Source organism: Phalacrocorax aristotelis, unplaced genomic scaffold, assembly GCF_949628215.1.
Source record: "Phalacrocorax aristotelis unplaced genomic scaffold, bGulAri2.1 scaffold_33, whole genome shotgun sequence".
In the NCBI taxonomy this organism is placed as follows: Eukaryota; Metazoa; Chordata; class Aves; order Suliformes; family Phalacrocoracidae; genus Phalacrocorax; species Phalacrocorax aristotelis.
The window spans coordinates 906,715-932,631 of NW_027441368.1; the positions used below are offsets into that span (position 1 = coordinate 906,715).

Below are 25,917 nucleotides of genomic sequence, written 5' to 3' on the forward strand. Positions count from 1 at the left end.
TAACACTTCCCTCCCAGTACATACCAGTACATCCCAGTGTCCTCACAGTACGTCCCAGTTCCCTCACAGTACTGGGAGGGAACTGGGATGTACTGGGAGGGAACTGGGATGTACTGGGATGTAATGGGACGGAACTGGGATGTATTGGGAGGCACTGGGAAAGAAGTGGTAGTGAACCGGGAGGGAATTGGGATGTACGGGGATGAACTGGTAGGAAACTGGGATGTACTGGCATGGAACGGGGATGTATTGGGATGGACAGGAACGGAACTGGAATGTACGGCGATGTATTGGGATGTACTGGGAGCGAACTGGGATTTACTGGGATGTACTGGGAGGAAACTGGGATATACTGGGAGGAATCTGGGAGGGAAGTGGGTGTCAACTGGGACATTCCAGTTTCCTCCCAGTACATCCCAGTTCCCTACCAGTGCAGCCCAGTACATCCCAGATCCCTCCCAGTCCCTCCCAGTACATCCCAGTACATCCCAGTTCCCTCACAGTACATCCAAGTTCCCTCCCAGTTCACACACAGTTCACTCCCAGTTCCATTCCAGTACATCCCAGTACATGCCAGTTGCCTCCCAGTTTCCTCTAAGTACATCCCAGTACTTTAAAGTTCCCTCCCAGTACATCCCAGTTCCCTCACAGTACATCCCAGTACTTCACAGTTCACTCCCACTACATCCCAGTACGTCCCAGTTCCCCCTTGGTACATAACACTTCCCTCCCAATACATCCAAGTTCCCTCCCAGTACATCCCAATCCCCTCCCAGTACATCCCAGTTCCCTGCCAGTATGTCCCAGTACATCCCAGTTCCCTCCCAGTACATACCAGTTCCCTCCCAGTACATCCCAGTTCCCTCCCAGTTCCCTCCCACTACATCCCAGTTCCCTCCCAGTACATACCAGTTCCCTCCCAGTACATCCCAGTACATCCTGGTACATCCCAGTTCCCACCCAGTACATCCTACTACATACCAGTTCCCTCCCAGTTCACTCCCAGTACATCCCAGTACTTCACAGTTCCATCCCAGTACATCCCAGTACGCACCAGTTCCCCTCAGTACATAACACTTCCCTCCCAGTACATAACAGTACATCCCAGTGTCCTCACACTACGTCCCAGTTCCCTCACAGTACATCCCAGTTCCCTACCAGTACGTCCCAGTTCCCTCCCAGTTCACTCCCAGTACATAACAGTTACCTCCCAGTACATCCCAGTAGATCCTGGCACATCCCAAATCCCTGCCAGTTCCACCCGGTACAACCCAGTACAAGCCTGTACATCCTAGTTCCTCCACAGTACATCCCAGGGCATCCCCGCACATTGTAGTGCCTCCCAGTACATCCCAGTTCCCTCCCAACTGTGAGGGACCTGGGATGTACTGGGAGGGAACTGGGACGTACTGGGAGCGAACTGGGATTTACTGGGATGTACTGGGAGGAAACTGGGATATACTGAGAGGAAACTGGGATATACTGGGAGGCATTGGGAGGGAAGTGGGTGTCAACTGGGACATTCCAGTTTCCTCCCAGTACATCCCAGTTCCCTACCAGTGCAGCCCAGTACATCCCAGTTCCCTCCCAGTCCGTCCCAATCCCCTCCCAGTACATCCCAGTTCCCTGCCAGTATGTCCCAGTACATCCCAGTTCCCTCCCAGTACATACCAGTTCCCTCCCAGTACATCCCAGTACATCCTGGTACATCCCAGTTCCCACCCAGTACATCCTACTACATACCAGATCCCTCCCAGTTCACTCCCAGTACATCCCAGTACTTCACAGTTCCCTCCCAGTACATCCCAGTACGTCCCAGTTCCCCTCAGTACATAACACTTCCCTCCCAGTACATACCAGTACATCCCAGTGTCCTCACAGTACGTCCCAGTTCCCTCCCAGTACATCCCAGTTCCCTCCCTGTTCCTTACCAGTACATAACAGTTACCTCCCAGTACATCCCAGTAGATCCTGGTACATCCCAAATCCCTGCCAGTTCCACCCGGTACAACCCAGTACAAGCCTGTACATCCTAGTTCCTCCACAGTACATCCCAGGGCATCCCCACACATTGTAGTGCCTCCCAGTACATCCCAGTTCCCTCCCAGTACTGGGAGGGACCTGGGATGTACTGGGAGGGAACTGGGACGTACTGGGAGGGAACTGGGATGTACTGGGATGTAATGGGACGGAACTGGGATGTATTGGGAGGCACTGGGAAAGAAGTGGCAGTGAACCGGGAGGGAATTGGGATGTACTGGGATGAACTGGTAGGAAACTGGGATGTACTGGCATGGAACGGGGATGTATTGGGATGTACAGGAACAGAACTGGAATGTACAGCGATGTATTGGCATGTACTGGCAGCGAGCTGGGACTTACTGGGATGTACTGGGAGGAAACTGGGATATACTGGGAGGAAACTGGGATATACTGGGAGGCATTGGGAGGGAAGTGGGTGTCAACTGGGACATTCCAGTTTCCTCCCAGTACATCCCAGTTCCCTACCAGTGCAGCCCAGTACATCCCAGTTCCCTCCCAGTCCGTCCCAATCCCCTCCCAGTACATCCCAGTTCCCACCCAGTACATCCTACTACATACCAGTTCCCTCCCAGTTCACTCCCAGTACATCCCAGTACTTCACAGTTCCCTCCCAGTACATCCCAGTACGTCCCAGTTCCCCTCAGTACATAACACTTCCCTCCCAGTACATACCAGTACATCCCAGTGTCCTCACAGTACGTCCCAGTACGTCCCAGTACATCCCAGTTCCCTACCAGTACATCCCAGTTCCCTCCCTGTTCCTTCCCAGTACATAACAGTTACCTCCCAGTACATCCCAGTAGATCCTGGTACATCCCAAATCCCTGCCAGTTCCACCCGGTACAACCCAGTACAAGCCTGTACATCCTAGTTCCTCCACAGTACATCCCAGGGCATCCCCGCACATTGTAGTGCCTCCCAGTACATCCCAGCTCCCTCCCAGTACTGGGAGGGACCTGGGATGTACTGGGAGGGACCTGGGATGTACTGGGAGGGAACTGGGATGTGCTGGGATGTAATGGGACGGAACTGGGATGTAATGGGACGGAACTGGGAAAGAAGTGGTAGTGAACCGGGAGGGAACTGGGATGTACTGGCATGGAACGGGGATGTATTGGGATGGACAGGAACGGAACTGGAATGTACTGCGATGTACTGGGAGCAAACTGGGATTTACTGGGATGTACTGGGAGGAAACTGGGATATACTGGGAGGCACTGGGAGGGAAGTGGGTGTCAACTGGGACATTCCAGTTTCCTCCCAGTACATCCCAGTTCCCTACCAGTGCAGCCCAGTACATCCCAGATCCCTACCAGTACATCCCAGTTCCCTCCCAGTCCGTCCCAGTACATCCCAGTACATCCCAGTTCCCTCACAGTACATCCCAGTTCCCTCACAGTTCACACACAGTTCACTCCCAGTTCCATTCCAGTACATCCCAGTACATGCCAGTTGCCTCCCAGTTTCCTCTAAGTACATCCCAGTACTTTAAAGTTCCCTCCCAGTACATCCCAGTTCCCTCACAGTTCACTCCCAGTACATAACAGATACCTCCCAGTACATCCCAGTACATCCCAAATCCCTGCCAGTTCCACCCGGTACAACCCAGTACAAGCCTGTACATCCTAGTTCCTCCACAGTACATCCCAGGGCATCCCCGCACATTGTAGTGCCTCCCAGTACCTCCCAGTTCCCTCCCAGTACTGGGAGGGACCTGGGATGTACTGGGAGGGAACTGGGACGTACTGGGATGTAATGGGACGGAACTGGGATGTATTGGGAGGCACTGGGAAAGAAGTGGTAGTGAACCGGGAGGGAACTGGGATGTACGGGGATGAACTGGTAGGAAACTGGGATGTACTGGCATGGAACGGGGATGTATTGGGATGGACAGGAACGGAACTGGAATGTACGGCGATGTATTGGGATGTACTGGCAGCGAGCTGGGATTTACTGGGATGTACTGGGAGGAAACTGGGATATACTGGGAGGAAACTGGGATATACTGGGAGGCATTGGGAGGGAAGTGGGTGTCAACTGGGACATTCCAGTTTCCTCCCAGTACATCCCAGTTCCCTACCAGTCCGTCCCAATCCCCTCCCAGTACATCCCAGTTCCCTGCCAGTATGTCCCAGTACATCCCAGTTCCCTCCCAGTACATACCAGTTCCCTCCCAGTACATACCAGTTCCCTCCCAGTTCCCTCCCACTACATCCCAGTACATCCTGGTACATCCCAGTTCCCACCCAGTACATCCTACTACATACCAGTTCCCTCCCAGTTCACTCCCAGTACATCCCAGTACTTCACAGTTCCCTCCCAGTACATCCCAGTACGTCCCAGTTCCCCTCAGTACATAACACTTCCCTCCCAGTACATACCAGTACATCCCAGTGTCCTCACACTACGTCCCAGTTCCCTCCCAGTACATCCCAGTTCCCTACAAGTTCACTCCCAGTACATAACAGTTACCTCCCAGTACATCCTAGTAGATCCTAGGACATTTCAAATCCCTGCCAGTTCCACCCGGTACAACCCAGTACAAGCCTGTACATCCTAGTTCCTCCACAGTACATCCCAGGGCATCCCCGCACATTGTAGTGCCTCCCAGTACATCCCAGTTCCCTCCCAGTACATCCCAGTTCCCTCCCGGTACATCCCAGTTCCCACCCAGTACATCCTACTACATACCAGTTCCCTCCCAGTTCACTCCCAGTACATCCCAGTACTTCACAGTTCCCTCCCAGTACATCCCAGTACGTCCCAGTTCCCCTCAGTACATAACATATCCCTCCCAGTACATAACAGTACATCCCAGTGTCCTCACACTATGTCCCAGTTCCCTCCCAGTACATCCCAGTTCCCTACCAGTACATCCCAGTTACCTCCCTGTTCCTTCCCAGTACATAACAGTTACCTCCCAGTACATCCCAGTAGATCCTGGTACATCCCAAATCCCTGCCAGTTCCACCCGGTACAACCCAGTACAAGCCTGTACATCCTAGTTCCTCCACAGTACATCCCAGGGCATCCCCGCACATTGTAGTGCCTCCCAGTACATCCCAGGTCCCTCCCAGTCCCTCCCAGTACATCCCAGTACATCCCAGTTCCCTCACAGTACATCCCAGTTCCCTCCCAGTTCACACACAGTTCACTCCCAGTTCCATTCCAGTACATCCCAGTACATGCCAGTTGCCTCCCAGTTTCCTCTAAGTACATCCCAGTACTTTAAAGTTCCCTCCCAGTACATCCCAGTTCCCTCACAGTACATCCCAGTACTTCACAGTTCACTCCCACTACATCCCAGTACGTCCCAGTTCCCCCTTGGTACATAACACTTCCCTCCCAATACATCCAAGTTCCCTCCCAGTACATCCCAATCCCCTCCCAGTACATCCCAGTTCCCTGCCAGTATGTCCCAGTACATCCCAGTTCCCTCCCAGTACATACCAGTTCCCTCCCAGTACATCCCAGTTCCCTCCCAGTTCCCTCCCACTACATCCCAGTTCCCTCCCAGTACATACCAGTTCCCTCCCAGTACATCCCAGTACATCCTGGTACATCCCAGTTCCCACCTAGTACATCCTACTACATACCAGTTCCCTCCCAGTTCACTCCCAGTACATCCCAGTACTTCACAGTTCCATCCCAGTACATCCCAGTACGCACCAGTTCCCCTCAGTACATAACACTTCCCTCCCAGTACATAACAGTACATCTCAGTACATCCCAGTAGATCCTGGTACATCCCAAATCCCTGCCAGTTCCACCCGGTACAACCCAGTACAAGCCTGTACATCCTAGTTCCTCCACAGTACATCCCAGGGCATCCCCGCACATTGTAGTGCCTCCCAGTACATCCCAGGTCCCTCCCAGTACTGGGAGGGAACTGGGATGTACTGGGAGGGAACTGGGATGTGCTGGGATGTAATGGGACGGAACTGGGATGTATTGGGAGGCACTGGGAAAGAAGTGGTAGCGAACCGGGAGGGAATTGGGATGTACGGGGATGAACTGGTAGGAAACTGGGATGTACTGGCATGGAACGGGGATGTATTGGGATGTACAGGAACGGAACTGGAATGTACTGCGATGTACTGGGATGTACTGGGAGCAAATTGGAATTTACTGGGATGTACTGGGAGGAAACTGGGATATACTGGGTGGAAACTGGAATATACTGGGAGGCACTGGGAGGGAAGTGGGTGTCAACTGGGATATTCCAGTTTCCTCCCAGTACATCCCAGTTCCCTACCAGTGCAGCCCAGTACATCCCATTTCCCTCCCAGTCCGTCCCAGTTCCCTCCCAGTCCGTCCCAGTTCCCTCCCAGTACATCCCAGTTCCCTCACAGTTCACACACAGTTCACTCCCAGTTCCATTCCAATACATCCCAGTACATGCCAGTTGCCTCCCAGTTTCCTCTAAGTACATCCCAGTACTTCAAAGTTCCATCCCAGTACATCCCAGTTCCCTCCCACTCCGTCCCAGTACATCCCAGTTCCCTCCCAGTACATCCTACTACATACCAGTTCCCTCCCAGTTCACTCCCAGTACACAACAGTTACCTCCCAGTGCGTCCCAGTTCCCTCCCAGTACGTCCCAGTACATCCCAGTTCCGTCCCAGTTCCCTACCAGTGCGTCCTAGTTCCCTCCCAGTACGTCCCAGTTCCCTCTTAGTCCATTCCAGTTCCCTCCAGTATATCCCAGTACATCCCAGTTCCCTCCAGTACATCTCAGTTCCCTCACAGTTCACACACAGTTCACTGCCAGTTCCATTCCAGTACATCCCAGTACATGCCAGTTCCCTCCCAGTACATCCCAGTTCCCTCACAGTTCACTCCCAGTTCCATTCCAGTACATCCCAGTACATGCCAGTTCCCTCCCAGTACATCACACTACATCCCAGTTCCCTCCCACTTCCTGCTAAGTACACCCCAGTACTTCACAGTTCCCTCCCAGCACATCCCAGTACGTCCCAGTTCCCCTCAGTACATAACACTTCCCTCCCAGTACATACCAGTACATCCCAGTGTCCTCACAGTACGTCCCAGTTCCCTCCCAGTACATCCCAGTTCCCTCCCAGTCCGTCCCAATCCCCTCCCAGTACATCCCAGTTCCCTCCCAGTATGTCCCAGTACATCCCAGTTCCCTCCCACTACATCCCAGTTCCCTCCCAGTTCCCTCCCCCTACATCCCAGTTCCCTCCCAGTACATACCAGTTCCCTCCCAGTACATCCCAGTACATCCTGGTACATCCCAGTTCCCACCCAGTACATCCTACTACATACCAGTTCACTCCCAGTACATCCCAGTTCCCTCCCAGTACATCCCAGTTCCCTCCCTGTTCCTTCCCATTACATAACAGTTACCTCCCAGTACATCCCAGTAGATCCTGGTACATCCCAAATCCCTGCCAGTTCCACCCGGTACAACCCAGTACAAGCCTGTACATCCTAGTTCCTCCACGGTACATCCCAGGACATCCCCGCACATTGTAGTGCCTCCCAGTACATCCCAGGTCCCTCCCAGTACTGGGAGGGAACTGGGATGTACTGGGAGGGAACTGGGATGTACTGGGATGTAATGGGACGGAACTGGGATGTATTGGGAGGCACTGGGAAAGAAGTGGTAGTGAACTGGGAGGGAATGGGATGTACGGGGATGAACTGGTAGGGAACTGGGATGTACTGGCATGGAACGGGGATGTATTGGGATGTACAGGAACAGAACTGGAATGTACAGCGATGTATTGGCATGTACTGGCAGCGAGCTGGGATTTACTGGGATGTACTGGGAGGAAACTGGGATATACTGGGAGGCATTGGGAGGGAAGTGGGTGTCAACTGGGACATTCCAGTTTCCTCCCAGTACATCCCAGTTCCCTACCAGTGCAGCCCAGTACATCCCAGTTCCCTCCCAGTCCGTCCCAATCCCCTCCCAGTACATCCCAGTTCCCTGCCAGTATGTCCCAGTACATCCCAGTTCCCTCCCAGTACATACCAGTTCCCTCCCAGTACATACCAGTTCCCTCCCAGTTCCCTCCCACTACATCCCAGTACATCCTGGTACATCCCAGTTCCCACCCAGTACATCCTACTACATACCAGTTCCCTCCCAGTTCACTCCCAGTACATCCCAGTACTTCACAGTTCCCTCCCAGTACATCCCAGTACGTCCCAGTTCCCCTCAGTACATAACACTTCCCTCCCAGTACATACCAGTACATCCCAGTGTCCTCACACTACGTCCCAGTTCCCTCCCAGTACATCCCAGTTCCCTACAAGTTCACTCCCAGTACATAACAGTTACCTCCCAGTACATCCTAGTAGATCCTAGGACATTTCAAATCCCTGCCAGTTCCACCCGGTACAACCCAGTACAAGCCTGTACATCCTAGTTCCTCCACAGTACATCCCAGGGCATCCCCGCACATTGTAGTGCCTCCCAGTACATCCCAGTTCCCTCCCAGTACTGGGAGGGACCTGGGATGTACTGGGAGGGAACTGGGACGTACTGGGAGGGAACTGGGATGTACTGGGATGTAATGGGACGGAACTGGGATGTATTGGGAGGCACTGGGAAAGAAGTGGTAGTGAACCGGGAGGGAATTGGGATGTACGGGGATGAACTGGTAGGAAACTGGGATGTACCGGCATGGAACGGGGATGTATTGGGATGTACAGGAACAGAACTGGAATGTACTGCGATGTACTGGGAGCAAACTGGGATTTACTGGGATGTACTGGGAGGAAACTGGGATATACTGGGAGGAAACTGGGATATACTGGGAGGAAACTGGGAGGGAAGTGGGTGTCAACTGGGACATTCCAGTTTCCTCCCAGTACATCCCAGTTCCCTACCAGTGCAGCCCAGTACATCCCAGTTCCCTCCCAGTCCGTCCCAATCCCCTCCCAGTACATCCCAGTTCCCTGCCAGTATGTCCCAGTACATCCCAGTTCCCTCCCAGTACATACCAGTTCCCTCCCAGTACATACCAGTTCCCTCCCAGTTCCCTCCCACTACATCCCAGTACATACCAGTTCCCTCCCAGTACATCCCAGTTCCCTCCCAGTACATCCCAGTTCCCTCCCGGTACATCCCAGTTCCCACCCAGTACATCCTACTACATACCAGTTCCCTCCCAGTTCACTCCCAGTACATCCCAGTACTTCACAGTTCCCTCCCAGTACATCCCAGTACGTCCCAGTTCCCCTCAGTACATAACACTTCCCTCCCAGTACATAACAGTACATCCCAGTGTCCTCACAGTACGTCCCAGTTCCCTCACAGTACATCCCAGTTCCCTACTAGTACATCCCAGTTCCCTCCCTGTTCCTTCCCATTACATAACAGTTACCTCCCAGTACATCCCAGTAGATCCTGGTACATCCCAAATCCCTGCCAGTTCCACCCGGTACAACCCAGTACAAGCCTGTACATCCTAGTTCCTCCACAGTACATCCCAGGGCATCCCCGCACATTGTAGTGCCTCCCAGTACATCCCAGCTCCCTCCCAGTACTGGGAGGGAACTGGGATGTACTGGGAGGGACCTGGGATGTACTGGGAGGGAACTGGGATGTACTGGGATGTAATGGGACGGAACTGGGATGTAATGGGACGGAACTGGGAAAGAAGTGGTAGTGAACCGGGAGGGAATTGGGATGTACGGGGATGAACTGGTAGGGAACTGGGATGTACTGGCATGGAATGGGGATGTATTGGGATGTACAGGAACGGAACTGGAATGTACTGCGATGTACTGGGATGTACTGGGAGCAAACTGGGATTTACTGGGATGTACTGGGAGGAAACTGGGATATACTGGGAGGCACTGGGAGGGAAGTGGGTGTCAACTGGGACATTCCAGTTTCCTCCCAGTACATCCCAGTTCCCTACCAGTGCAGCCCAGTACATCCCAGATCCCTACCAGTACATCCCAGTTCCCTCCCAGTCCGTCCCAGTACATCCCAGTACATCCCAGTTCCCTCACAGTACATCCCAGTTCCCTCACAGTTCACACACAGTTCACTCCCAGTTCCATTCCAGTACAGCCCAGTACATGCCACTTTCCTCCAAGTAAACCCCAGCTCCCTCCCACTACATCCAAGTTCCCTCCCACTTCCCTCTAAGTACATCCCAGTACTTCACAGTTCACTCCCAGTACATCCCAGTTCCCCCTCGGTACATAACAGTTCCCTCCCAGTACACCCCAGTACATCCCAGTTCCCTCCCAGTATGTCCCACTACATCCCAGTTCCCTCCCAGTCCATCCCAGTTCCCTCCCAGTAAATCCCAATTCCCAACACTTTCCACCCAGTACATCCCAGTTCCCTCCCAGTACATACCAGTTCCCTCCCAGTACATCCCAGTACTTCACAGTTCCCTCCCAGTTCACTCCCAGTTCCCTCCCAGTACATCCCAGTTCCCTCTAAGTACATCCCAATACTTCATAGTTCCCTCCCAGCACGTCCCAGTACGTCCCAGTTCCCCTCAGTACATAACACTTCCCTCCCAGTACATACCAGTACATCCCAGTGTCCTCACAGTACATCCCAGTTCCCTCCCAGTACATCCCAGTTCTCTCCCAGTTCACTCCCAGTACACAACAGTTACCTCCCAGTACATCCCAGTACATCCTAGTAGATACTAGGACATTTCAAATCCCTGCCAGTTCCACCCGGTACAACCCAGTACAAGCCTGTACATCCTAGTTCCTCCACGGTACATCCCAGGGCATCCCCGCACATTGTAGTGCCTCCCAGTACATCCCAGGTCCCTCCCAGTACTGGGAGGGACCTGGGATGTACTGGGAGGGACCTGGGATGTACTGGGAGGGACCTGGGATGTACTGGGATGTAATGGGACGGAACTGGGATGTATTGGGAGGCACTGGGAAAGAAGTGGTAGTGAACCGGGAGGGAACTGGGATGTACGGGGATGAACTGGTAGGAAACTGGGATGTACTGGCATGGAACGGGGATGTATTGGGATGTACAGGAACAGAACTGGAATGTACAGCGATGTATTGGCATGTACTGGCAGCGAGCTGGGATTTACTGGGATGTACTGGGAGGAAACTGGGATATACTGGGAGGCATTGGGAGGGAAGTGGGTGTCAACTGGGACATTCCAGTTTCCTCCCAGTACATCCCAGTTCCCGACCAGTGCAGCCCAGTACATCCCAGTTCCCTCCCAGTCCGTCCCAATCCCCTCCCAGTACATCCCAGTTCCCTGCCAGTATGTCCCAGTACATCCCAGTTCCCTCCCAGTAAATCCCAGTTCCCTCCCAGTACATACCAGTTCCCTCCCAGTACATCCCAGTACATCCCAGTTCCCACCCAGTACATCCTACTACATACCAGTTCCCTCCCAGTTCACTCCCAGTACATCCCAGTACTTCACAGTTCCCTCCCAGTACATCCCAGTACGTCCCAGTTCCCCTCAGTACATAACACTTCCCTCCCAGTACATAACAGTACATCCCAGTGTCCTCACAGTACGTCCCAGTTCCCTCACAGTACATCCCAGTTTCCTCCCAGTACATCCCAGTTCCCTCCCTGTTCCTTCCCAGTACATAACAGTTACCTCCCAGTACATCCCAGTACATCCCAGTAGATCCTGGTACATCCCAAATCCCTGCCAGTTCCACCCGGTACAACCCAGTGCAAGCCTGTACATCCTAGTTCCTCCACAGTACATCCCAGGGCATCCCCGCACATTGTAGTGCCTCCCAGTACATCCCAGATCCCTCCCAGTACATCCCAGATCCGTCCAAGTCTGTCCCAGTACGTCCCAGTACATCCCAGTTCCCTCACAGTACATCCCAGTTCCCTCACAGTTCACACACAGTTCACTCCCAGTTCCATTCCAGTACAGCCCAGTACATGCCACTTTCCTCCAAGTAAATCCCAGTACCCTCCCACTACATTCAAGTTCCCTCCCACTTCCCTCTAAGTACATCACAGTACTTCACAGTTCACTCCCAGTACATCCCAGTTCCCCCTCGGTACATAACAGTTCCCTCCCAGTACACCCCAGTACATCCCAGTTCCCTCCCAGTATGTCCCACTACATCCCAGTTCCCTCCCAGTCCATCCCAGTTCCCTCCCAGTAAATCCCAATTGCCAACACTTTCCACCCAGTACATCCCAGTTCCCTCCCAGTACATCCCAGTTCCCTCTAAGTACATCCCAGTACTTCACAGTTCCCTCCCAGTTCACTCCCAGTACACAACAGTTACCTCCCAGTACATCCCAGTACATCCTAGTAGATACTAGGACATTTCAAATCCCTGCCAGTTCCACCCGGTACAACCGAGTACAAACCTGTACATCCTAGTTCCTCCACAGTACATCCCTGTGCATCCCCGCACATTGTAGTGCCTTCCAGTACATCCCAGGTCCCTCCCAGTTCACTCCCAGTACACAACAGTTACCTCCCAGTACATCCCAGTACATCCCAGTAGATCCTGGTACATCCCAAATCCCTGCCAGTTCCACCCGGTACAACCCAGTACAAGCCTGTACATCCTAGTTCCTCCACGGTACATCCCAGGACATCCCCGCACATTGTAGTGCCTCCCAGTACATCCCAGTTCCCTCCCAGTACATCCCAGTTCCCTCCCGGTACATCCCAGTTCCCACCCAGTACATCCTACTACATACCAGTTCCCTCCCAGTTCACTCCCAGTACATCCCAGTACTTCACAGTTCCCTCCCAGTACATCCCAGTACGTCCCAGTTCCCCTCAGTACATAACATATCCCTCCCAGTACATAACAGTACATCCCAGTGTCCTCACACTATGTCCCAGTTCCCTCCCAGTACATCCCAGTTCCCTACCAGTACATCCCAGTTACCTCCCTGTTCCTTCCCAGTACATAACAGTTACCTCCCAGTACATCCCAGTAGATCCTGGTACATCCCAAATCCCTGCCAGTTCCACCCGGTACAACCCAGTACAAGCCTGTACATCCTAGTTCCTCCACAGTACATCCCAGGGCATCCCCGCACATTGTAGTGCCTCCCAGTACATCCCAGGTCCCTCCCAGTCCCTCCCAGTACATCCCAGTACATCCCAGTTCCCTCACAGTACATCCCAGTTCCCTCCCAGTTCACACACAGTTCACTCCCAGTTCCATTCCAGTACATCCCAGTACATGCCAGTTGCCTCCCAGTTTCCTCTAAGTACATCCCAGTACTTTAAAGTTCCCTCCCAGTACATCCCAGTTCCCTCACAGTACATCCCAGTACTTCACAGTTCACTCCCACTACATCCCAGTACGTCCCAGTTCCCCCTTGGTACATAACACTTCCCTCCCAATACATCCAAGTTCCCTCCCAGTACATCCCAATCCCCTCCCAGTACATCCCAGTTCCCTGCCAGTATGTCCCAGTACATCCCAGTTCCCTCCCAGTCCGTCCCAGTACATCCCAGTACATCCCAGTTCCCTCCCAGTTCCCTCCCACTACATCCCAGTTCCCTCCCAGTACATACCAGTTCCCTCCCAGTACATCCCAGTACATCCTGGTACATCCCAGTTCCCACCTAGTACATCCTACTACATACCAGTTCCCTCCCAGTTCACTCCCAGTACATCCCAGTACTTCACAGTTCCATCCCAGTACATCCCAGTACGCACCAGTTCCCCTCAGTACATAACACTTCCCTCCCAGTACATAACAGTACATCCCAGTACATCCCAGTAGATCCTGGTACATCCCAAATCCCTGCCAGTTCCACCCGGTACAACCCAGTACAAGCCTGTACATCCTAGTTCCTCCACAGTACATCCCAGGGCATCCCCGCACATTGTAGTGCCTCCCAGTACATCCCAGGTCCCTCCCAGTACTGGGAGGGAACTGGGATGTACTGGGAGGGAACTGGGATGTGCTGGGATGTAATGGGACGGAACTGGGATGTATTGGGAGGCACTGGGAAAGAAGTGGTAGCGAACCGGGAGGGAATTGGGATGTACGGGGATGAACTGGTAGGAAACTGGGATGTACTGGCATGGAACGGGGATGTATTGGGATGTACAGGAACGGAACTGGAATGTACTGCGATGTACTGGGATGTACTGGGAGCAAATTGGAATTTACTGGGATGTACTGGGAGGAAACTGGGATATACTGGGTGGAAACTGGAATATACTGGGAGGCACTGGGAGGGAAGTGGGTGTCAACTGGGATATTCCAGTTTCCTCCCAGTACATCCCAGTTCCCTACCAGTGCAGCCCAGTACATCCCATTTCCCTCCCAGTCCGTCCCAGTTCCCTCCCAGTCCGTCCCAGTTCCCTCCCAGTACATCCCAGTTCCCTCACAGTTCACACACAGTTCACTCCCAGTTCCATTCCAATACATCCCAGTACATGCCAGTTGCCTCCCAGTTTCCTCTAAGTACATCCCAGTACTTCAAAGTTCCATCCCAGTACATCCCAGTTCCCTCCCACTCCGTCCCAGTACATCCCAGTTCCCTCCCAGTACATCCTACTACATACCAGTTCCCTCCCAGTTCACTCCCAGTACACAACAGTTACCTCCCAGTGCGTCCCAGTTCCCTCCCAGTACGTCCCAGTACATCCCAGTTCCGTCCCAGTTCCCTACCAGTGCGTCCTAGTTCCCTCCCAGTACGTCCCAGTTCCCTCTTAGTCCATTCCAGTTCCCTCCAGTATATCCCAGTACATCCCAGTTCCCTCCAGTACATCTCAGTTCCCTCACAGTTCACACACAGTTCACTCCCAGTTCCATTCCAGTACATCCCAGTACATGCCAGTTCCCTCCCAGTACATCACACTACATCCCAGTTCCCTCCCACTTCCTGCTAAGTACACCCCAGTACTTCACAGTTCCCTCCCAGCACATCCCAGTACGTCCCAGTTCCCCTCAGTACATAACACTTCCCTCCCAGTACATACCAGTACATCCCAGTGTCCTCACAGTACGTCCCAGTTCCCTCCCAGTACATCCCAGTTCCCTCCCAGTCCGTCCCAATCCCCTCCCAGTACATCCCAGTTCCCTCCCAGTATGTCCCAGTACATCCCAGTTCCCTCCCACTACATCCCAGTTCCCTCCCAGTTCCCTCCCCCTACATCCCAGTTCCCTCCCAGTACATACCAGTTCCCTCCCAGTACATCCCAGTACATCCTGGTACATCCCAGTTCCCACCCAGTACATCCTACTACATACCAGTTCACTCCCAGTACATCCCAGTTCCCTCCCAGTACATCCCAGTTCCCTCCCTGTTCCTTCCCATTACATAACAGTTACCTCCCAGTACATCCCAGTAGATCCTGGTACATCCCAAATCCCTGCCAGTTCCACCCGGTACAACCCAGTACAAGCCTGTACATCCTAGTTCCTCCACGGTACATCCCAGGACATCCCCGCACATTGTAGTGCCTCCCAGTACATCCCAGGTCCCTCCCAGTACTGGGAGGGAACTGGGATGTACTGGGAGGGACCTGGGATGTACTGGGATGTAATGGGACGGAACTGGGATGTATTGGGAGGCACTGGGAAAGAAGTGGTAGTGAACTGGGAGGGAATTGGGATGTACGGGGATGAACTGGTAGGGAACTGGGATGTACTGGCATGGAACGGGGATGTATTGGGATGTACAGGAACAGAACTGGAATGTACAGCGATGTATTGGCATGTACTGGCAGCGAGCTGGGATTTACTGGGATGTACTGGGAGGAAACTGGGATATACTGGGAGGCATTGGGAGGGAAGTGGGTGTCAACTGGGACATTCCAGTTTCCTCCCAGTACATCCCAGTTCCCTACCAGTGCAGCCCAGTACATCCCAGTTCCCTCCCAGTCCGTCCCAATCCCCTCCCAGTACATCCCAGTTCCCTGCCAGTATGTCCCAGTACATCCCAGTTCCCTCCCAGTACATACCAGTTCCCTCCCAGTACATACCAGTTCCCTCCCAGTTCCCTCCCACTACATCCCAGTACATCCTGGTACATCCCAGTTCCCACCCAGTACATCCTACTACATACCAGTTCCCTCCCAGTTCACTCCCAGTACATCCCAGTACTTCACAGTTCCCTCCCAGTACATCCCAGTACGTCCCAGTTCCCCTCAGTACATAACACTTCCCTCCCAGTACATACCAGTACATCCCAGTGTCCTCACACTACGTCCCAGTTCCCTCCCAGTACATCCCAGTTCCCTACAAGTTCACTCCCAGTACATAACAGTTACCTCCCAGTACATCCTAGTAGATCCTAGGACATTTCAAATCCCTGCCAGTTCCACCCGGTACAACCCAGTACAAGCCTGTACATCCTAGTTCCTCCACAGTACATCCCAGGGCATCCCCGCACATTGTAGTGCCTCCCAGTACATCCCAGTTCCCTCCCAGTACTGGGAGGGACCTGGGATGTACTGGGAGGGAACTGGGACGTACTGGGAGGGAACTGGGATGTACTGGGATGTAATGGGACGGAACTGGGATGTATTGGGAGGCACTGGGAAAGAAGTGGTAGTGAACCGGGAGGGAATTGGGATGTACGGGGATGAACTGGTAGGAAACTGGGATGTACCGGCATGGAACGGGGATGTATTGGGATGTACAGGAACAGAACTGGAATGTACTGCGATGTACTGGGAGCAAACTGGGATTTACTGGGATGTACTGGGAGGAAACTGGGATATACTGGGAGGAAACTGGGATATACTGGGAGGAAACTGGGAGGGAAGTGGGTGTCAACTGGGACATTCCAGTTTCCTCCCAGTACATCCCAGTTCCCTACCAGTGCAGCCCAGTACATCCCAGTTCCCTCCCAGTCCGTCCCAATCCCCTCCCAGTACATCCCAGTTCCCTGCCAGTATGTCCCAGTACATCCCAGTTCCCTCCCAGTACATACCAGTTCCCTCCCAGTACATACCAGTTCCCTCCCAGTTCCCTCCCACTACATCCCAGTACATACCAGTTCCCTCCCAGTACATCCCAGTTCCCTCCCAGTACATCCCAGTTCCCTCCCGGTACATCCCAGTTCCCACCCAGTACATCCTACTACATACCAGTTCCCTCCCAGTTCACTCCCAGTACATCCCAGTACTTCACAGTTCCCTCCCAGTACATCCCAGTACGTCCCAGTTCCCCTCAGTACATAACACTTCCCTCCCAGTACATAACAGTACATCCCAGTGTCCTCACAGTACGTCCCAGTTCCCTCACAGTACATCCCAGTTCCCTACTAGTACATCCCAGTTCCCTCCCTGTTCCTTCCCATTACATAACAGTTACCTCCCAGTACATCCCAGTAGATCCTGGTACATCCCAAATCCCTGCCAGTTCCACCCGGTACAACCCAGTACAAGCCTGTACATCCTAGTTCCTCCACAGTACATCCCAGGGCATCCCCGCACATTGTAGTGCCTCCCAGTACATCCCAGCTCCCTCCCAGTACTGGGAGGGAACTGGGATGTACTGGGAGGGACCTGGGATGTACTGGGAGGGAACTGGGATGTACTGGGATGTAATGGGACGGAACTGGGATGTAATGGGACGGAACTGGGAAAGAAGTGGTAGTGAACCGGGAGGGAATTGGGATGTACGGGGATGAACTGGTAGGGAACTGGGATGTACTGGCATGGAATGGGGATGTATTGGGATGTACAGGAACGGAACTGGAATGTACTGCGATGTACTGGGATGTACTGGGAGCAAACTGGGATTTACTGGGATGTACTGGGAGGAAACTGGGATATACTGGGAGGCACTGGGAGGGAAGTGGGTGTCAACTGGGACATTCCAGTTTCCTCCCAGTACATCCCAGTTCCCTACCAGTGCAGCCCAGTACATCCCAGATCCCTACCAGTACATCCCAGTTCCCTCCCAGTCCGTCCCAGTACATCCCAGTACATCCCAGTTCCCTCACAGTACATCCCAGTTCCCTCACAGTTCACACACAGTTCACTCCCAGTTCCATTCCAGTACAGCCCAGTACATGCCACTTTCCTCCAAGTAAACCCCAGCTCCCTCCCACTACATCCAAGTTCCCTCCCACTTCCCTCTAAGTACATCCCAGTACTTCACAGTTCACTCCCAGTACATCCCAGTTCCCCCTCGGTACATAACAGTTCCCTCCCAGTACACCCCAGTACATCCCAGTTCCCTCCCAGTATGTCCCACTACATCCCAGTTCCCTCCCAGTCCATCCCAGTTCCCTCCCAGTAAATCCCAATTCCCAACACTTTCCACCCAGTACATCCCAGTTCCCTCCCAGTACATACCAGTTCCCTCCCAGTACATCCCAGTACTTCACAGTTCCCTCCCAGTTCACTCCCAGTTCCCTCCCAGTACATCCCAGTTCCCTCTAAGTACATCCCAATACTTCATAGTTCCCTCCCAGCACGTCCCAGTACGTCCCAGTTCCCCTCAGTACATAACACTTCCCTCCCAGTACATACCAGTACATCCCAGTGTCCTCACAGTACATCCCAGTTCCCTCCCAGTACATCCCAGTTCTCTCCCAGTTCACTCCCAGTACACAACAGTTACCTCCCAGTACATCCCAGTACATCCTAGTAGATACTAGGACATTTCAAATCCCTGCCAGTTCCACCCGGTACAACCCAGTACAAGCCTGTACATCCTAGTTCCTCCACGGTACATCCCAGGGCATCCCCGCACATTGTAGTGCCTCCCAGTACATCCCAGGTCCCTCCCAGTACTGGGAGGGACCTGGGATGTACTGGGAGGGACCTGGGATGTACTGGGAGGGACCTGGGATGTACTGGGATGTAATGGGACGGAACTGGGATGTATTGGGAGGCACTGGGAAAGAAGTGGTAGTGAACCGGGAGGGAACTGGGATGTACGGGGATGAACTGGTAGGAAACTGGGATGTACTGGCATGGAACGGGGATGTATTGGGATGTACAGGAACAGAACTGGAATGTACAGCGATGTATTGGCATGTACTGGCAGCGAGCTGGGATTTACTGGGATGTACTGGGAGGAAACTGGGATATACTGGGAGGCATTGGGAGGGAAGTGGGTGTCAACTGGGACATTCCAGTTTCCTCCCAGTACATCCCAGTTCCCGACCAGTGCAGCCCAGTACATCCCAGTTCCCTCCCAGTCCGTCCCAATCCCCTCCCAGTACATCCCAGTTCCCTGCCAGTATGTCCCAGTACATCCCAGTTCCCTCCCAGTAAATCCCAGTTCCCTCCCAGTACATACCAGTTCCCTCCCAGTACATCCCAGTACATCCCAGTTCCCACCCAGTACATCCTACTACATACCAGTTCCCTCCCAGTTCACTCCCAGTACATCCCAGTACTTCACAGTTCCCTCCCAGTACATCCCAGTACGTCCCAGTTCCCCTCAGTACATAACACTTCCCTCCCAGTACATAACAGTACATCCCAGTGTCCTCACAGTACGTCCCAGTTCCCTCACAGTACATCCCAGTTTCCTCCCAGTACATCCCAGTTCCCTCCCTGTTCCTTCCCAGTACATAACAGTTACCTCCCAGTACATCCCAGTACATCCCAGTAGATCCTGGTACATCCCAAATCCCTGCCAGTTCCACCCGGTACAACCCAGTGCAAGCCTGTACATCCTAGTTCCTCCACAGTACATCCCAGGGCATCCCCGCACATTGTAGTGCCTCCCAGTACATCCCAGATCCCTCCCAGTACATCCCAGATCCGTCCAAGTCTGTCCCAGTACGTCCCAGTACATCCCAGTTCCCTCACAGTACATCCCAGTTCCCTCACAGTTCACACACAGTTCACTCCCAGTTCCATTCCAGTACAGCCCAGTACATGCCACTTTCCTCCAAGTAAATCCCAGTACCCTCCCACTACATTCAAGTTCCCTCCCACTTCCCTCTAAGTACATCCCAGTACTTCACAGTTCACTCCCAGTACATCCCAGTTCCCCCTCGGTACATAACAGTTCCCTCCCAGTACACCCCAGTACATCCCAGTTCCCTCCCAGTATGTCCCACTACATCCCAGTTCCCTCCCAGTCCATCCCAGTTCCCTCCCAGTAAATCCCAATTGCCAACACTTTCCACCCAGTACATCCCAGTTCCCTCCCAGTACATCCCAGTTCCCTCTAAGTACATCCCAGTACTTCACAGTTCCCTCCCAGTTCACTCCCAGTACACAACAGTTACCTCCCAGTACATCCCAGTACATCCTAGTAGATACTAGGACATTTCAAATCCCTGCCAGTTCCACCCGGTACAACCGAGTACAAACCTGTACATCCTAGTTCCTCCACAGTACATCCCTGTGCATCCCCGCACATTGTAGTGCCTTCCAGTACATCCCAGGTCCCTCCCAGTTCACTCCCAGTACACAACAGTTACCTCCCAGTACATCCCAGTACATCCCAGTAGATCCTGGTACATCCCAAATCCCTGCCAGTTCCACCCGGTACAACCCAGTACAAGCCTGTACATCCTAGTTCCTCCACGGTACATCCCAGGACATCCCCGCACATTGTAGTGCCTCCCAGTACATCCCAGTTCCCTCCCAGTACATCCCAGTTCCCTCCCGGTACATCCCAGTTCCCACCCAGTACATCCTACTACATACCAGTTCCCTCCCAGTTCACTCCCAGTACATCCCAGTACTTCACAGTTCCCTCCCAGTACATCCCAGTACGTCCCAGTTCCCCTCAGTACATAACATATCCCTCCCAGTACATAACAGTACATCCCAGTGTCCTCACACTATGTCCCAGTTCCCTCCCAGTACATCCCAGTTCCCTACCAGTACATCCCAGTTACCTCCCTGTTCCTTCCCAGTACATAACAGTTACCTCCCAGTACATCCCAGTAGATCCTGGTACATCCCAAATCCCTGCCAGTTCCACCCGGTACAACCCAGTACAAGCCTGTACATCCTAGTTCCTCCACAGTACATCCCAGGGCATCCCCGCACATTGTAGTGCCTCCCAGTACATCCCAGGTCCCTCCCAGTCCCTCCCAGTACATCCCAGTTCCCTCACAGTACATCCCAGTTCCCTCCCAGTTCACACACAGTTCACTCCCAGTTCCATTCCAGTACATCCCAGTACATGCCAGTTGCCTCCCAGTTTCCTCTAAGTACATCCCAGTACTTTAAAGTTCCCTCCCAGTACATCCCAGTTCCCTCACAGTACATCCCAGTACTTCACAGTTCACTCCCACTACATCCCAGTACGTCCCAGTTCCCCCTTGGTACATAACACTTCCCTCCCAATACATCCAAGTTCCCTCCCAGTACATCCCAATCCCCTCCCAGTACATCCCAGTTCCCTGCCAGTATGTCCCAGTACATCCCAGTTCCCTCCCAGTACATACCAGTTCCCTCCCAGTACATCCCAGTTCCCTCCCAGTTCCCTCCCAGTACATCCCAGTTCCCTCCCAGTACATACCAGTTCCCTCCCAGTACATCCCAGTACATCCTGGTACATCCCAGTTCCCACCTAGTACATCCTACTACATACCAGTTCCCTCCCAGTTCACTCCCAGTACATCCCAGTACTTCACAGTTCCATCCCAGTACATCCCAGTACGCACCAGTTCCCCTCAGTACATAACACTTCCCTCCCAGTACATAACAGTACATCCCAGTACATCCCAGTAGATCCTGGTACATCCCAAATCCCTGCCAGTTCCACCCGGTACAACCCAGTACAAGCCTGTACATCCTAGTTCCTCCACAGTACATCCCAGGGCATCCCCGCACATTGTAGTGCCTCCCAGTACATCCCAGGTCCCTCCCAGTACTGGGAGGGAACTGGGATGTACTGGGAGGGAACTGGGATGTGCTGGGATGTAATGGGACGGAACTGGGATGTATTGGGAGGCACTGGGAAAGAAGTGGTAGTGAACCGGGAGGGAATTGGGATGTACGGGGATGAACTGGTAGGAAACTGGGATGTACTGGCATGGAACGGGGATGTATTGGGATGGACAGGAACAGAACTGGAATGTACTGCGATGTACTGGGATGTACTGGGAGCGAACTGGGATTTACTGGGATGTACTGGGAGGAAACTGGGATATACTGGGAGGAAACTGGGATATACTGGGAGGCATTGGGAGGGAAGTGGGTGTCAACTGGGACATTCCAGTTTCCTCCCAGTACATCCCAGTTCCCTACCAGTGCAGCCCAGTACATCCCAGTTCCCTCCCAGTCCGTCCCAATCCCCTCCCAGTACATCCCAGTTCCCTGCCAGTATGTCCCAGTACATCCCAGTTCCCTCCCAGTACATACCAGTTCCCTCCCAGTACATCCCAGTACATCCTGGTACATCCCAGTTCCCACCCAGTACATCCTACTACATACCAGATCCCTCCCAGTTCACTCCCAGTACATCCCAGTACTTCACAGTTCCCTCCCAGTACATCCCAGTACGTCCCAGTTCCCCTCAGTACATAACACTTCCCTCCCAGTACATACCAGTACATCCCAGTGTCCTCACAGTACGTCCCAGTTCCCTCACAGTACATCCCAGTTCCCTACCAGTACATCCCAGTTCCCTCCCTGTTCCTTCCCAGTACATAACAGTTACCTCCCAGTACATCCCAGTAGATCCTGGTACATCCCAAATCCCTGCCAGTTCCACCCGGTACAACCCAGTACAAGCCTGTACATCCTAGTTCCTCCACAGTACATCCCAGGGCATCCCCGCACATTGTAGTGCCTCCCAGTACATCCAAGTTCCCTCCCAGTACTGGGAGGGACCTGGGATGTACTGGGAGGGAACTGGGACGTACTGGGAGGGAACTGGGATGTACTGGGATGTAATGGGACGGAACTGGGATGTATTGGGAGGCACTGGGAAAGAAGTGGTAGTGAACCGGGAGGGAATTGGGATGTACGGGGATGAACTGGTAGGAAACTGGGATGTACTGGCATGGAATGGGGATGTATTGGGATGTACAGGAACAGAACTGGAATGTACAGCGATGTATTGGCATGTACTGGCAGCGAGCTGGGATTTACTGGGATGTACTGGGAGGAAACTGGGATATACTGGGAGGCATTGGGAGGGAAGTGGGTGTCAACTGGGACATTCCAGTTTCCTCCCAGTACATCCCAGTTCCCTACCAGTGCAGCCCAGTACATCCCAGTTCCCTCCCAGTCCGTCCCAATCCCCTCCCAGTACATCCCAGTTCCCTGCCAGTATGTCCCAGTACATCCCAGTTCCCTCCCAGTACATACCAGTTCCCTCCCAGTACATACCAGTTCCCTCCCAGTTCCCTCCCACTACATCCCAGTACATCCTGGTACATCCCAGTTCCCACCCAGTACATCCTACTACATACCAGTTCCCTCCCAGTTCACTCCCAGTACATCCCAGTACTTCACAGTTCCCTCCCAGTACATCCCAGTACGTCCCAGTTCCCCTCAGTACATAACACTTCCCTCCCAGTACATACCAGTACATCCCAGTGTCCTCACACTACGTCCCAGTTCCCTCCCAGTACATCCCAGTTCCCTACAAGTTCACTCCCAGTACATAACAGTTACCTCCCAGTACATCCTAGTAGATCCTAGGACATTTCAAATCCCTGCCAGTTCCACCCGGTACAACCCAGTACAAGCCTGTACATCCTAGTTCCTCCACAGTACATCCCAGGGCATCCCCGCACATTGTAGTGCCTCCCAGTACATCCCAGTTCCCTCCCAGTACTGGGAGGGACCTGGGATGTACTGGGAGGGAACTGGGACGTACTGGGAGGGAACTGGGATGTACTGGGATGTAATGGGACGGAACTGGGATGTATTGGGAGGCACTGGGAAAGAAGTGGTAGTGAACCGGGAGGGAATTGGGATGTACGGGGATGAACTGGTAGGAAACTGGGATGTACCGGCATGGAACGGGGATGTATTGGGATGTACAGGAACAGAACTGGAATGTACTGCGATGTACTGGGAGCAAACTGGGATTTACTGGGATGTACTGGGAGGAAACTGGGATATACTGGGAGGAAACTGGGATATACTGGGAGGAAACTGGGAGGGAAGTGGGTGTCAACTGGGACATTCCAGTTTCCTCCCAGTACATCCCAGTTCCCTACCAGTGCAGCCCAGTACATCCCAGTTCCCTCCCAGTCTGTCCCAATCCCCTCCCAGTACATCCCAGTTCCCTGCCAGTATGTCCCAGTACATCCCAGTTCCCTCCCAGTACATACCAGTTCCCTCCCAGTACATACCAGTTCCCTCCCAGTTCCCTCCCACTACATCCCAGTACATACCAGTTCCCTCCCAGTACATCCCAGTTCCCTCCCAGTACATCCCAGTTCCCTCCCGGTACATCCCAGTTCCCACCCAGTACATCCTACTACATACCAGTTCCCTCCCAGTTCACTCCCAGTACATCCCAGTACTTCACAGTTCCCTCCCAGTACATCCCAGTACGTCCCAGTTCCCCTCAGTACATAACACTTCCCTCCCAGTATATAACAGTACATCCCAGTGTCCTCACAGTACGTCCCAGTTCCCTCACAGTACATCCCAGTTCCCTACTAGTACATCCCAGTTCCCTCCCTGTTCCTTCCCATTACATAACAGTTACCTCCCAGTACATCCCAGTAGATCCTGGTACATCCCAAATCCCTGCCAGTTCCACCCGGTACAACCCAGTACAAGCCTGTACATCCTAGTTCCTCCACAGTACATCCCAGGGCATCCCCGCACATTGTAGTGCCTCCCAGTACATCCCAGCTCCCTCCCAGTACTGGGAGGGAACTGGGATGTACTGGGAGGGACCTGGGATGTACTGGGAGGGAACTGGGATGTACTGGGATGTAATGGGACGGAACTGGGATGTAATGGGACGGAACTGGGAAAGAAGTGGTAGTGAACCGGGAGGGAATTGGGATGTACGGGGATGAACTGGTAGGGAACTGGGATGTACTGGCATGGAATGGGGATGTATTGGGATGTACAGGAACGGAACTGGAATGTACTGCGATGTACTGGGATGTACTGGGAGCAAACTGGGATTTACTGGGATGTACTGGGAGGAAACTGGGATATACTGGGAGGCACTGGGAGGGAAGTGGGTGTCAACTGGGACATTCCAGTTTCCTCCCAGTACATCCCAGTTCCCTACCAGTGCAGCCCAGTACATCCCAGATCCCTACCAGTACATCCCAGTTCCCTCCCAGTCCGTCCCAGTACATCCCAGTACATCCCAGTTCCCTCACAGTACATCCCAGTTCCCTCACAGTTCACACACAGTTCACTCCCAGTTCCATTCCAGTACAGCCCAGTACATGCCACTTTCCTCCAAGTAAACCCCAGCTCCCTCCCACTACATCCAAGTTCCCTCCCACTTCCCTCTAAGTACATCCCAGTACTTCACAGTTCACTCCCAGTACATCCCAGTTCCCCCTCGGTACATAACAGTTCCCTCCCAGTACACCCCAGTACATCCCAGTTCCCTCCCAGTATGTCCCACTACATCCCAGTTCCCTCCCAGTCCATCCCAGTTCCCTCCCAGTAAATCCCAATTCCCAACACTTTCCACCCAGTACATCCCAGTTCCCTCCCAGTACATACCAGTTCCCTCCCAGTACATCCCAGTACTTCACAGTTCCCTCCCAGTTCACTCCCAGTTCCCTCCCAGTACATCCCAGTTCCCTCTAAGTACATCCCAATACTTCATAGTTCCCTCCCAGCACGTCCCAGTACGTCCCAGTTCCCCTCAGTACATAACACTTCCCTCCCAGTACATACCAGTACATCCCAGTGTCCTCACAGTACATCCCAGTTCCCTCCCAGTACATCCCAGTTCTCTCCCAGTTCACTCCCAGTACACAACAGTTACCTCCCAGTACATCCCAGTACATCCTAGTAGATACTAGGACATTTCAAATCCCTGCCAGTTCCACCCGGTACAAC

The 25,917-nt window shown here is 53.3% G+C and overlaps 1 long non-coding RNA gene across 3 annotated transcripts in view; it reads left to right on the forward strand.

The window, feature by feature from the left end:
- LOC142051462 (uncharacterized) overlaps positions 1 to 25,917 on the forward strand; it is a 269,004-nt gene that overhangs the window by 191,397 nt on the left and 51,690 nt on the right. The gene's annotated exons all lie outside the window — the stretch shown is intronic.